Raw genomic sequence first — 15,956 nt, 5'->3', positions numbered from 1 at the left:
TTGGAAGAAGAGAAGAGTTCATTTTTTCGTAATTACGTGTAGTTTTTATTAATTTAGTTGTTATTTTTTAAATTGTGAACTTAATTAGTGAACACGAAACGGAAAAAAACGATTCTTTAGTTGGTAATTTGAAGGGGAAAAAGCTTGCTTTTACCCCCAAATTTATGCTAGGTGCACATAACCATTTTCTTAAGTTTACGTTTCGTCTTCGACTCATCAGTGCGTCAGCAGATTATGCTGACGCAAACCCCCGGATCAACATAATCCGCTGAGCAGACGTAAAGTTAATGCTATTTGCAAGACACTTTTTTATTACACAAGAAGTGTAGACGCACTGATGAGTCGAAGACGAAACGTAAACTTAATTTAAAATGGTTATGTGCACCTAGCATAAATTTGGGGGTAAAAGCAAGCTTTTCCCCCTTCAAATTATCACAATCTGTACGGCCAGTAAGCCGAAACTTGTTTCGTTCGAGACGTCAGTTTAGACGTTACACTTCATGTGTAATAAAAAAGTGTCTTGCAAATAGCATTAACTTTACGTCTGCTCAGCGGATTATGTTGATCCGGGGGTTCGCGTCAGCATAATCTGCTGACGCACTGGTGAGTCGAAGACGAAACGTAAACTTAAGATTCTTTAGTTGCTTAAAGATTAGTCGTGTTGCTTCTAAAAGCAGCCTACACTACGTTGTAAAACTTGACCTTCTAGATTGAACAGATTTCGTAGTCGAATCATTCCCGAACAGCACTCGATTATATGACAGCTGAATTGTGCGACTACTGTCCTATGTTTCGAATCGCTGACCCAGATCTGTAGCCAGTGGGATGGGGTTTCCCTACATCTCCACACCAGCTTAAATGGTAGAGCAGTTCTACATATTGAGCAAGTTTTGCAGGACCTGCATCCCTTTAAATACTTTAGCGCATTTTTCATCTCTGTTGGTATCATTCATCTATCATTGGAAAGAAAATTTCATGAAAAATAATAGGGATGCTCGGAACGTTTTGAGAAAAATTATTAAAAACAAAGGGTTCTGAAACCCTATGCTCACTTCAAAGAAAATACCTTAAAAAAATGCGATTTGAACGCACCAACTCATTCTGGATGTCTGTGAATAAACCGTAGTCATTGAGGGCTAAGTCGAGGCTATATGACGAACGATCCAACAATTCGATGTTTTGAATTTTTCAAAAATCATTTATTTGAGGAAGAAAGACTCATCTTTTTTTTTGGCCTTCTTGACTTTTCTATGAAAAGGCAATCGAAATGCTAGAAAACAGACTTTTGATTGCAGCTCTGGAGACTCCTAATGGTTTTTACCATTCGACTCAGTTCGAGGAGTCTATGAGTTTTTCTTTCCGATCAATTTTTTCGGAGATGGCTGAACTGATTTCAACAAGCTTAGGCTCATTTGAAAGCTACAATTGGATTGAGAATCGAGTTCGAAGATCAAGTACATCGCTTACAATTAGGTATAACTTCTAGGGCATAGAAATACATAGAGTGGCATATATATTTTAGAAAAGTAGAGAAAAAAACAATTACTGGTGAACAGTTACACCCGTTTCCAACCCATTAAAAAAATCTAGATACAAATCATTGTCATGTTGGTACGATATCCGCCCAAACATATTTAATATATCTACCTATATCAAGTCTTTGAACAAACAAGATCATATTTTTTCATCGTGTTAAAAATATTGAATTTTGTACCAGAAAGCGATGATTTTCGGAAAGCATTAAGCATGTGGTGATTATGCTGCATGCAAAAGATGGTTTAAACGATTCAGAAATAATGATTTTAGAAATATTGGATAAAAATGAATTCTAGTGAATAGCAGCAATGCTAAACGTTGCACAACAAACAGTTTGTGACCGTTTCAAAGCTATGGAAAAAGTCCAAAAGTGTAGGAAATGGGTACCACATGAATTGAATGAGAGATGGATGGAAAACCGAAAAAACAGTTGTAAAATTTCGCATCAAAGACGCGAAAAAAAATCAATTTCGCATCGAATTGCTACTGACGATGAAAAATGGATTTATTTTAAGCACCCTAAACGGAAAAAAATCATAGGTTAATCTGGAGAAACTGTTAATACTAATCGCTTCAGACAACAAATGATCACTTTGGATCATGAATTGGTCCAACAACGAGCGGATTGGATCAGAAAACACGGCAAAGTAAATTTCTTACACGATAATGCACATGCACACAAAGCAATCCCCCTTCAAGATACAATCAAAACACTTCGCTGGGAGCTGCTACCCTACCTGCCATATTCACTAGACTTGGCCCTTTCCGATTATCATTTGTTTTCAGCGATCGGCCGCACACTGGCTCAATTTCTGTGAAGTAGTCGAAAACTGGATGCCTGATTGGTTTGTTTCAAAACATGAACATTTCTATTGGCGTTGTATCCATAAATTGTCAGAAAGGTGGCCAAGATGTGTAGAAAGCAATCGTCAATATTATGAATACATTTATTTGATTTTCTCATTCAAAATTAGTGTTCTTGCTTTTCTCTATAGACAGGCGACTTAGCTCGACGAGATAGGAAAATATCGGTGTGTGTGCACTATTCAAAAAAGTTCACGAAATCGATAATTTTTTTTGCCAAAAGTTTTAGAATTGCATGAAACGTCAATAGTTTTGAAAAATCTCGACTCTGGACTTTGAGCTTTCCGAAATCGAGATTTTTTTTTGATGTCGAAAGTGCATAAATTTTTTTCGAGATTACACCAGATCTTTACGTTTCATACAATTTTAAGACATTTGGCATACAAAAATTCGATTCTCAAGAGATCGAAAATTTCCCCGAAATCAAAAAGTCCTAGAGTCGAATTTTTAAAGTTTTTTTTTCGATTTGATACTAGATCTCGACGATTCATGCAATTCTAATACTTTCGGCATCAAAAAAATTTCATTTTCATGTACGAAAATTTTCAAACTTTGATCACCGGGTGGCAATGTGGGTAACCACATCCGATTTAGCATAAATTTTTCATAGAAACTCCTATTGAGGTGATTAATCTTTTGAGCACAACAGCTTAACAAAATTAGAGACCATCCTAAAATATTGGCACCCAAACGTAGACGGATTTGTAGACGTTTGTCTCAGAATAGACTTCACACTCAGCATATGCTTCTTCATTTGAGTTGAATTTCTTTCCGGCGAGCATTTCCTTTCTAAATCAGTAAATAGCCAGTAGTCAATGAGAGCCAAATCTGGACTATGCGGTGGATGAGGAAACAATTCGGAGTGCTATTCGTTCATTTTAACCATCGACTTGTGAATCGGTGTATTGTCTTGGCGAAACAGTGGTTTTTCTTCGACATATGAGGTCGCTTTTCTTTATTGATTCCGCATTTAAACGATCTAACAACGCAATGTGGTATTCGTTATTGATTGTTTTTGTCCTTTCTCAAGATATTCGATGAAGATTATAACATGTGCCTCCAAAAATACTGAATCCCAGTTGAATCTTGCGCCTTCGGGCGCTTCGGACAAGATTCAGCAGTAGCAGTCCACTCAAATGATGATTTTATTGATTCCGGAATGAAGTGATGGATCCAAATTTTATCCATTGTCACATATCGACTCAAAAAATCTGACTTATTACTTGTTAACATGGGCAAACACTGCTCTGAATCATCAACGCGATACCCACTTTGCAAAGAGCTTTCTCATAGTCAAATGTGGATGCATAATTGTAAGCTCACGATTAGATATAATCAATATGTGTGTGTATTTTTTAAGTTGGGCCTCGATTGGCCGACCAGAACGTTCACCATCATCGGTATCTGTACGACCATGTTCCAATTAAGCAAACCAATAACAATAGGTTTTTGTTTCGATAGCTGTAAATCCGTCCGGATCAACAGCTTTGATGTCATTGCTGAGCATTTGTTTTGAATCCATTGTCTTGAAAATGACAAAAGTGGCTTCACATAAATGGGTGTCACTTTTTTCTGACTTGTCGATATGTCATGAAATTTCACGCATAGTCTTTCGAAAGTTTAAGCTTAATTTATATCGTGTATTAATATCCGGCTTTAGCCTAGTTACGGTCGTTCGTCGGGTTTTTCGAAAGTTGGATATAGTATGGATTATTTTCTCATGACTTAATCAAGAGGCCTGCTTTTCTGTCCTACGACGATTTTGCATCACTTTAGAAAAAGGAAAACACCAATCTGAAGCTACAGTTTACTGTTGACGTTAAAAAATAGCAAACATTTAAGTTTTCGGAGGTTTTTCTATTCGAATCGTAGCATGCTTTCGTCATTCTAATATTACCGGATGACAAAACACAGTCAACGCAGACGCGCTTGGCGTCGGGTCGCGTCTGTTCCTTGTCTACGAATGTCATTTCTTTCTGCGAGTCGTCATTAAAATATAGATTTATATATTCTGCGTGTCGGTATCTCATCGTTGATGGCGTTGTAGCGAGTTCCGAAAATGTTGAGGGTTGGTTTTTTACTTTTTCGGTGGTTTTGCTTTCTAGCGACTATTAAGTTATTATTAGTGCATAACATCTGCTCCAACGAGGAGGTGCTAAATGACAGCCGTCGGCGGAAACGCCCAGCGAGAGCTAGTCGTTTGATTTCGCTCGGGTAACTCGATCATGTCTTTTCCGAGAAGTGGTTATTTAACTTGGGAATTTTTTATTACTCTAATTAATTATTACTGGGAAAAGTTTTTGTTCTACGTTATCGCTTATGACTTTGAACGTCATTTTTTAAATTGTTTCTCTTGAGTGTAAACTGAAATTGATTATTGATTTTCTAAAAGACGTTGGCCAACGATGGAAATCTGATCCGTATAATGGATTGGCACCTTAACCAGTGGACAAGTGCAGTGAGGATCACGTTCCCATCCCATTCTAATACTTCATCACCTTTCGTAACGGCAAGGGGGGAAAACTGGCCACACAATGCACGTGCCAGACGAATTTAGTAGTGACGAATCACTGAACGGGAAGATCCAAAACCGAAAAACAGGGGACCGATCATATTTGTAATTCAATCCATCTTCATTCGGGATCAAAAAACGGGGAGCGTTCGCTTAATTTATGAAACGTCTCACTAAACTGATGTTTTTCTTTTCTTGTTCTGTTTTTCAGATCATTGAATGACTCATGGAATTTAGGTAAGTACAGATGGCGGAACGTACGCCCACTAGCCCACTACATACATCATTCGAGGACACCAACGCCGACGACCTATGATTTCGGTACGCAACGAAGCGCAGTCCAAAGCGGGAACTGGAAACGATCAATCCAAATGAACATTCGGGTGCCGATTAGTTTCGACTTTTCGGCACGGACGAATGTACTTGAGGGCGGAATTTATTGATTAGAATTCCAAACCTTCCAAGGGCATGTTAAGAAATTTAATATTCACATTTTCCGGGAATGGTTAATCACTCGAGCGTACCCATTTTCAAACAAATCCCGAAGTTTGAAGTGGGGTTCACTAACTACTTGAAAAAGTCTGGTTTCAAAACGCACTGTTGGGTTGAAACTACTACTGGCAGAAGCCTAATTGATAAACCGTTTGTTTTCCAAATGTAGCCGATTGTTCGACGGAGGCAAATGTATTTGCTGTCACGACGAAAAAAAAATAGGAAGGGGTGTCGCTGTTATTATTTCTGATTCCGGAGAACTTTAACCCCACTTTACAGCCGGTTGTTAGCAGTGCATACAATCGTTTACACTGTGTTTTGTTTGTCAGGTTGGACTAGTAATGTTGGAACGAGGCGGTAGAAACATTTGAAGTGTTTGCCCAACAAATATTGATGACTGAAGTATTCCCGGAGAGCAGTAAAATGATTCATATAAATATTTGACGAGTAGTTTTAAGTGTACTTAGTGGGATATATTTGGAGATGTTTCAGAAGTACCTAATGGTTATTGAACAGTTGCGGTTGATGGCACTTCAACCTTCCTAGTTCAGTCACTAATTAGATGAATTGAAGTCTGAGATTTGTGTTGCAATTAAACATAGACTAAATTTCATAATCAATTCGCTAATGTGATAAATTTGCAGCCATTGTTTCTTATTTATTCAAATACCGCGTCTTTACAGGTTTACAATAGAAAAGGCGAAACTAACGAGATAGAAAATGCTGATTTACCTATTTTAATTTTTTACTTTTTTATTTATTACTTCTGGTCATTCAGTATTTTTTTGTTTTTCGGTTTTTATCAAACGATAGCGAACTAACTAGAGGTTCTAACAAATGAATGAAAGCACTATTTTTGCGAATATTTTTAGAGCTATCGTTCAAAAACATAAATTCAATTGTTTTGCAGAATACAAAACATCATTCGAACGACATTTTGTATTTTTTTCTTCGAAAAATCCACCGAGATCTTGCCTCGTCGCTATATAAGATAAATAAATACAAAGCAAAAAATAAATGATTTTTGAAAAGTGTTAGACACTACCCGCCCCTTAAGAACGGTAACCAAATTCCCTTAAATGATAATAACTTGAGACCCTTGGCTCTAAGCTCGAATGTATAATCAAATTAAAAATTTTAATTATTGAAAAATTGGAGATTTCGAACTATCAACGTTCTAATGTTTCAAAATCTTATAACGAAAATTGAAATTTGCGGTCAAAAAAGGTGGACGGGTAATGTCAGAGACATAACTGCGAGAGACATGAATACGAATGAAACGAACAAACCTTCTTTACTCTTCGGAATGTCGAAAAACGTTCTCATTAATGGCTGGATTTGATAAATTGTGCATGATTTCACTTCTTCGCCTTCTGAATTGATACGATTGATTTACGTAAATGAGGCGGTGCAAAAGAGAGTAAAAAGAAGCAACCGGGTTCTACACGAAAAAAAAAATTCTTTATCATTGTCATGATAAAAAAAATCATGCAACCAATCATTTATCTTCTCAAGTAATCGTAATAATTGTTCCTGATTTTACGATTCAAATCATGAGTAGTAACTCTTTTCCCATGAGAATCCATCACTTGCAGAATGTATTCCATTCGAAACTCGTAGCTCCAATTCTCGTCCCGGATATCACCGTCGTACCGTCTGGATTATGTGGTGATGTGATAAATTGGATCAGGGTCATTTCGCCGAAAGCCGTTTCGTCGAAGGGATCATTTCGCTGAAAGGATCATTTCATTGAATTACATTTCGCCGAATGGGCTACTTCGTCGAATGTCATTTTGCCGAGAACCATTTCGCCGAATTCTGCAATTGTCTTAATATCGTCATTGGAATTGATTTAAAATAAAGACAAATGAAAGATGTCAGCGTTAACGCCCGTTTTGTTGAGCAGCAATTGTACATTTTGAATAAAGATTGATTCATGAACTTCAGACCGTAATTCCCAAGAAAACTTGTTGACTTTGTTGGCTGCTAAGCATCGAAGCATTTGCATAGGAGTATCTACCAGGCAAATGTTTGTGGTATTTTCCGTTTACTGAGTGAAAATTAAAGTATATTCATTTTGGTTCGTGTGCTGTCCGACCTCGCTGCTGCTCGTTCGGACCTAACTGAATCAAAGAAGCCAAACTTCGAGTAGATCGGGCAAACGAGGCGGTTACTGGTTTGTATGCGAGAGATCGGTTTTTTTTTAACCGAGGTCCGGAGGGCCGAGTGTCATATACCAATCGACTCAGTTCGTCGAGTGCGAAAAAAGTCTGTGTGTGTATATGCGTATGTTTTAATGTGTTTTATTTCACTAACTTTTTTCGAAGATGGCTGAATCGATTTTCACAAACTAAACAACAAATCGTGAAAAAAGAACAAAAAAAACTTTTTTCCAGAGCGAAACTATGCGATTGGAGTCCGATCTAGAGCGACCCCAGGTTGCTAAAACAAACATCTAAAAGGTTGCTTGGGCGACTCTGGGTCAGCTCTCGGGCTGCTCTGATCAATAAACGAAAACGGTATTAGATTCAAGTGAAAGGTCTTATGGTTCAATACAACACATCTGAATTTCATCTGAATCCGACTTCCTGTTTTGGGATTATAGGGTGATCAGTATAAAAATTTCAATTTCAAATTACTTATTCACTTTTCCATAGATGGTGTGACCGATTTTTACAAACTTAGATTCAAATGAATGGTCCCATACTAAACTTCTAAATTTCATTCGAATCCGACTTTCGGTTTTCGAAAAAGTTAAAATAAACGATATTAAAAAAAACCCTGTGATTTTACACATAAAAGGAACGTTGCAGAATCATGCAAATGTACGTGCAGTAACATGTAATATTGTGTGACTGGAAAATTTCATGACATGAAAATCATTAGAAATTAAAAAAAATACTGATAGCGACTGCCGCGACTTGAATCGAGAATCATTCGATTACAAAGAACGTCCGTTAATCGACTAAGCCGCAGTAGCAAACATCTGCTTCACTAGTAAGTGGTGCATATAAGTTCATACAGTAGCATTTGCTTCGAATGAATGCAAATTTCAGTTGTAACCAGTGAAATTCACACTAATCCAATATTAAGTTATCACAAATGAAATTTTTCGTCATTTGACAAATTTGATCTCTATGAATTACATCGTATGAGTAATTTGGTCACCATTAAAATTCAAATTTTTGGGTGTGTGATTGAACATTCTTTCAGCTGATTGTTATGTATTACTATAGTTCAACCGTTTATCAATATTCATTGAGAAATTTACCAAAAATGATGGATCGAAATCCGAAAAATGAAGTACGATTTCAACAAGCTTCGGCTCTTTTGAAAGTTACTCTTAGGTCATTATTCAAGTTTGAAGATCAAACGGCTGTGACTTTCGATTCCGGAGATATAATGGTATAAGTGACGTAAACGACAAAAAACCACAATTTTTCCCTTGCCACTTTATTTTCTCAAAGATGGCCAAACCCAATTCAACAAGCCCAGGCTCGTTTGAAAGCTACTATTAGATTGTGAGTCAAATTCGAAGATCATGTTAGTGTCACTTCCGGCTCCGGAGATTGTTCGGTATAAGTGACGTAACCGACGAAACGTATTATTTTCTCTCCACTCAATTTTATCCGAGATGGATTATCCGATTTCTACAAGCTTAGGTGCATTTGAGAGTTACTATTGAGTTGTGAATGAAGTTCTAAGATCAATTGGCTGTCACTTCCGGTTCCGGAGATTGATCGGTATAAGTGACGTAACTGACGTGACGCGTTTTTTTTTCTATTCGCACTTTTATTTTCAAAGTATAATTAATGATCAAGTTCAAATGTATTTGCTGGTACTTTTGGTTTCGAACATGTGACGTATGCGTTGAGTCTCGCTTTTCTGCACTAACCAAAACAATCTGAATGAATTTGGGTTAAAAATCAGCCCAAATTCATGTCTCATCAATTATCTTAACATGAGAAAGGCATTTTTACATCACTAGGAGGATTAAGAAGAGGTTTTGCCTTTCTCATGTAGAAAGGTTGTGCAATCACTGTGAAAACTGACTTTTGAACCGAGGCACGGAGGGCCGAGTGTCATATACCATTCGACTCAGTTCGCCGAGTACGCAAAATGTTTGTATGTGTGTATGTGTGCGTGTGTATGTATGTATGTAACATTTTTTTGTACTCAAAGATGGCTGAACCGATTTTTATGAACTTAGATTCAAAAGAAAGGTACAGTTGTCCTATACAAAGTTCCTGAATTTTGTTCGAATCCGACTTCCGACTCCGGAATTACAGGGTGATATGTGCAAAAAAAAATAATAATAAGTGCACTTACTTTTCTCAAAGACGACTGAACCGATTCTTACAAACTTAAATTCAAATGAAACGTACAATTGTTCTATACAAAGTTCCTGAAGTTTGTTTTGATCCGACTTCCGGTTCCGGAGCTACAGTGCGATTGGTGAAAAAATCTTATTTCAAATTATTTCCTCACTTTTCTCAGTGATATATAATTCCGGAACCGGAAGTCGGATCCGGATGAAATTTGGCAGTTTAGTATGGGATTATGATACCTTTCATTTGAATCTAAGTTTGTTGAAATCGGTCACGCCCGAAGTCGGATCCGGATGAAATTATGGCGTGACCGATTTCAACAAACTTAGATTCAAATGAAAGGTATCATAATCCCATACTAAACTGCCAAATTTCATCCGGATCCGACTTCCGGTTCCGGAATTATATGGCGAAGTGTGTTAAAAATTGGATACCGTTACTTGAAGCGGTGAAACAAAACACGTTAAAAAAGTTTGTTCACTTGTCTCGTAACTATTCCAATCGGTAGCCATTGTCAATAGACAACCAAACAATCCGTTTCCGGCTATGCTGGTTCTCGGTTTCAGATTCAGCAGGCACCGAAAATAAAAAGTAAAATAATTTCTAAACTTGCCTCCAAAACTATTCCAATCGGTAGTCATTGTCAGTAGATGACCAAACATTAATTTGACTTTCCTTGTTCTTGGGATTTTAATGAATGACCGAAGATTGTAGCCATAGACTCAAAAATGGATCCCAATCACTTTTCTCGTACCAACTTCGATTATACCGGTTCCCAGATTCCGGTTTCGGAAGTACCTCTTTTCGTTTCCTCAAAGATGGCCTAACCGACCTGAGTACTGTTTCACTCTGTAGGTTATACTAGTTTATGGACAAACCTTTTTGTTTTTTTTTAAGAATCAAAGAAAATTAGTTTGAAGAATACCACACATTTTTATAAGATAATATGTGAGATATGAGAAAGGCATCATTACACCACTAGGTGGATTAAAACAGGTTTTTATATATTGTTTCTGCTAATTTTAGCCTTTCTTCATTGCATATCAGAAATTGGCGTAGTGAAATTTTTGATATTGGAGTTATATATTTTTGAAAATTTCAATTCTTTATCATTTATCGACCAAATTTTGTCTTAAATAAATCGTTTTTAATTGAAACTCGCATTAGAAAAATATGAACATTTCTGGTTACTTTTTTCAAATCCTTTAGTGAGTAGCGAGATTTCGAAAAGTAAACTGTAAATCGAATTGCCCATGAAGGTTTAATTATGTAAACTCAGCAGCAGAATGTTTCATCTCAATAATTTGAAACAATCAATGCTCAAAGTCTCAATCATTGCCTATATGCCGAGTATGCATGTATCACTCTTGGGATATACGAAGACATGTTGAAGAATGTAAAAAAAAACTAAAAATAGCCTCCGATCCGCCTTTTTCCTAGAAGACCATGTCAAAGTTCTCATAATAAATATTGAAAAGACAAAAAATGAAAATTATAAAATATCCCCAACGACACGTCGCAAACCTCAAACAACGTCCAACAGAGAAGAAGAAAAAACTACGAAACTTCGTCGCGCTCGTTGAGGATATTATGATGCATCTTATTCCGAAGCATCCAGCGCCTCGTATAGAGAGAAAGAGTGCGGAATAAAGTCCAAAGAAAACACATCCATTTTCTTCGTGACACATTCTACCATTGCGCGAAACTCCCTCCGAAACCGAAGGCATCCCATTCCCAGCGGCCTGCCTGCCTGTACGGCTGGCTCATCATAACAAACAGCCGGCCAAAGTTGGTTGATGCTCATAAGCACTATGCTAAGTATGTATTTTCATTTCCTCGCCCCAAAAACAGAGCGAGAGAGAGAGAGATGATGATGATTCCAAAATTCTAACCATTGTTGTTGCAGCATGCCAAAGCAGGCTTGTATGTTTACAATTATACGACAGCAGTGTTCTACAGGGTCTCCCCGGTTGTTCCGAACGAACGAGCTGCTGGAGAGACTTTGGATATCCGTAGTTCGCTACTTCAGTTTTTGACTGGAGGGCTGGCTAAATCGTACGCATTCCCGGGACGTTCCTGTGCGGAATCGGCACCAGCCGCCACAACGGGGAGGGGACAGTAACAAATCTTTTTCCACTTTCCACGATTTCTGTGTCTGTTTGTGCTTTATTACTGCTGTGCATGTGTGTTTCGCGGTACGGCGATGTGGACTTGATACGAAATTAGAATCCCAGCCGGAGGGAGACCTCCGTTAGTTCTGAGTGAAAAGTCGTCCGTGTTACACTTGTGGTGAATGTTTCCGTACTCGCGCGCGCGCTCGTCGTTTAGTATATCTAAATTTCCCGCGCCGCCAAGTGCCCCAAAGTGGTGAGAATCGTGCCAAAGTGTTTGACCAATATTTGGTTGAAGTGGATTTTTCCTATTGAGAAAAACACTGTTTACCTTCCGTCGTCGCCGATCGCTTGAACAGAAAAAGTGCAGCACCGCCGCTTCCTCCGTACTGTGAAAAGATATGTTGCTGCAGCTGAACTCGGAAAATGACCACCCGCCAGCCTGGTCAGTTTCCAATGAAACGACGGCACTGCTGCGTCCAACACATCGTTCACAGTTTCGCAATCGCCGCACCGTTTGCTACCTGCCCAGTGAAAGATCAATCACATCCTGGGTTGTTGTACTATTTATTCGGTCCAAAGTGTAAACATGCTAAACCCGAACCCGCCAATCGTGCGTGAGTCGAAGTGAAAAAAAAAATCTAAACCACTAACGCATGCGCTTCGTCGTCCATCTCGACTTACCTATTTAGGTCGGTTGAGTTTGGCACTCCATAGCGTGAGTCCAAAGACGATGCCCTCGACCAAGACGATGCTTGGGGGCGGAAAAGGTGACGGTTATTACATGTTTTCATAAATTTTGTTTTTAGTCAACATGACAGAAGAGGCATTAGATTATTTCTTTTCACTTGAACGTTCGTTCTGAACAAAGAACAAAGTTTCGGTAATCCGATATGAACCAGTTTTCTTTAGTATTTGAAAGTTTTAAAATCTGTTTTGATATTCATGGTGTAATGATGCTTTTCTCACATTACACATGCTTTCATGAATCTATATATATAAAAATGGATGTAAGTTTGTATGTTTGTAACGCGAGGTACAGGTACTTCTTGTATTTCCGAGATGGTTTAGAGAGTATATTTTTAAATGGGAGGGATCGTAGCAAGTGTCATGAACAAGGGGGGGTCATGGAAAAATTCATATAACTTGACAAGAATCGATACGTTTTGAAGACCGCAGAACCATTTTGCATACCTTAGATATGACTATATGGGGGTGGATGTAGCAAGTGTCTTTGAATAGGGGGGTGAAATGTTTAAAACGGTATAATTCTAAAACTACAGAACGGATTGCCACCAAACTTGGCACATATACTACTTGCTCTTCTGAGATGGTCATGAGGATATTTTAATGGGAGAGGGAGCGTAGTAAGTGTTCTTAACAGGGGGAGGTCATAAAAAATTGTCTAATTTGACGAGAATCGATACTTTTTTAAGACCACAGAAACATTTTGCATATATTAACAGTTCGGCTGAAAAGTTCGTATCGTTTAATAGAAACACACATTTTTTTGCCAAAATTCGTTTTTATTATTCAACATAATTGCCATCAGAGGCGATACAGCGATTATAGCGATCTTCCAACTTTTCGATACCTTTTTTGTAGTACGATTTGTCCTTTGCCTCAAAATAGGCCTCAGTTTCAGCGATTACCTTTTCATTGCTTCTAAATTTTTTATCAGCGAGCATTCTCTTGAGGTCTGAGAACAGGAAAAAGTCACTGGGGGCCAAATCTGGAGAACACGGTGGATGAGGGAGCAATTCGAAGCCCAATTCGTTCAATTTCAGCATGGTTTTCATCGACTTGTGACACGGTGCATTGTCTTGATGAAACAAAACTTTTTTCTTCTTGAAATGAGGCCGTTTTTTTAAATTTCGTCCTTCAAACGCTCTAATAACGCTATATAATAGTCACTGTTGATGGTTTTTCCCTTTTCAAGGTAGTCGATGAAAATTATACCATGCGAATCCCAAAATACAGACGCCATAACCTTACCGGCCGATTGTTGAGTCTTTCCACGGTATGGGTTCGGTCCATCGCGTGCAGTACACTCAGCTGACTGTCGATTGGACTCCGGAGTGAAGTGATGGAGCCATGTTTCGTCCATTGTTATATATCGACGAAAAAAATCGGTTTTATTTCGATATAACAGCTCCAAACACTGCTCAGAATCATCAATTCGTTGTTGTTTTTGATCGATTGTGAGCTCACGCGGCACCCATTTTGCACAAAGCTTTCTCATATCCAAATATTCGTGAATAATATGTCCAACACGTTCCTTTGATATCTTTAGGGTGTCAGCTATCTCGATCAACTTCACTTTACGGTAATTGAAAATCATTTTGTGGATTTTTTTCACGTTTTCATCGGTAACAGCCTCTTTTGGACGTCCACTGCGTTCATCGTCTTCGGTGCTCATATGACCAGCACGACATTTTGCAAACCACTTACGAATTGTTGCTTCGCCCGGTGCAGAGTCTGGATAACACTCATCAAGCCATTTTTTGGTATCGGCGGCACTTTTTTTCATCAAAAAGTAGTGTTTCATCAACACACGAAATTCCTTTTTTTCCATTTTTTTCACAATAACAAAAGTAGCTTCACTCAAAATGCAATATCTCACAAACTAATAATCAGACAGCTGTCAAATTTATACACGTATCTTTTGAAGGTTGGTACTAACTGAAAATGGTATGGATTTAATTCTTGTGGCGCCCTCTCATAGAAACGATACGAACTTTTCAGCCGATTGTTAGAATAAAAAAGTTTGCACTGCAAAAAATCGACATTTTCTTTGTTAGGCTCCGGGACTTCTCATTCCATGTAGTGTTCATGAAAATATGAATAAGACATCACCACACCAGTAATTGGATAAAAAAAAGAGTTTTCTCCACGTTTCGTCTTCGATTTGTCAGTTCATAACAATTCATGTTAAAATGAAGCAGTTCAACATAAACTGCTAAGCAGACGAAGAGTTTGAACTAGTAACAACTTCTCGAAATGCACCGATGTGCATTACACTTTCTGACGTGCCAAACTGAAACCAAGTCAGTAGGCTTACTGTCAGACTATAGTTTCTATCATTTTAGATGTCAGTCTAAATTTTGTGCTCAAAGCACATTATTTTTCCTGGACGTTTCGTCTTTGACTCGTCAGTTTATGTCAATTGGTAAAGGACCTCAAAACCGCAAGAAAAAGGGTGTCTCGGAATGCAACACTAAAAAAGTAATGAACCGCACAAAATATGGGTAGATAAGTGAATTTTTTATTGATTACCATTTTACATCTGAGGTTTCGTCTCTCAACTATCGTTTGAAATAATCGATAAGTTCTACCATTCCAATTGCCATTCGATTTCAGCGGTGTTCGATCGTATTCAACTCAGGAACACAATCTATCTAGCTGTGGAGAAAACGTGTATTACGAATAAACCTAGACAGATGTGATTTCTACTGGACAATGACCTGCAATTCTTGTAAGACATCACCACACCAGCAAATTACACTTAATTTTGTACTATGAGCACATAACCAAAGTTATATTCTTTACGTTTCGTCTACGACGTTGTATAAATTATTAATTTTTTTTAAATTTAAAAACCAACTAAAACAAATCAACACGCCAAAGTTCTAAACACAAACGGTTGAAAACGAAATGCCGCAACCTTTTATCGGTTTTCGGTGCACCGAATCACGGTCTTGGTTCTGGTTGATGCTGCGCGAAACACCATCCCGGCAACAGAGCATAATATCCAATCGAGCACAGTCGGACGTGGACAGTACGTACGGGCTTATGTGTGGACGAAAATAGCGCATAATCATGTTGAAACGACCGACGGGGGGGCTCCCGTGTCCGCCCGTCCGTCGATTCGTCCCGACGTCTATCTCATTTTGCTGGTTGATTTCGTCGGATGTGAATTGTTAGCTCGACTAGGGATCGTGCCTATGCATGTGACTCTGCCATGATTAATGGGCAGCTTGGGTTTTTTTCTTCTTCGGTTGAATACTGGATCGTTGTGTTTGCGATGCTCTGGGAAATGTTCAGAAGTTAAGTGATAAAAATAAACAAAGCACTTTTCAAAGAACGTTGTCTTGTACAATTTTGGCAAAAAAG

The 15,956-nt window shown here is 38.2% G+C and overlaps 1 protein-coding gene across 3 annotated transcripts in view; it reads left to right on the top strand.

The window, feature by feature from the left end:
- LOC131426050 (uncharacterized) overlaps positions 1-15,956 on the top strand; it is a 115,193-nt gene that overhangs the window by 39,244 nt on the left and 59,993 nt on the right. Inside the window, exon 2 of one of the 3 annotated variants that reach the window (XM_058588469.1) lies at positions 5,124-5,149. The gene's annotated coding sequence lies outside the window, so the exon portion shown is untranslated. Of the gene's footprint in view, positions 1-5,123; positions 5,150-11,995; positions 12,100-15,956 lie in introns of those variants that run through there. The other 2 variants (XM_058588466.1, XM_058588467.1) reach the window with 2 other exon arrangements.

Source organism: Malaya genurostris, chromosome 1 (assembly GCF_030247185.1).
Source record: "Malaya genurostris strain Urasoe2022 chromosome 1, Malgen_1.1, whole genome shotgun sequence".
NCBI lineage: Eukaryota > Metazoa > Arthropoda > Insecta > Diptera > Culicidae > Malaya > Malaya genurostris.
Note: the sequence above shows the minus strand (reverse complement) of the source record. Positions and strands in the feature narration are given on the sequence as shown.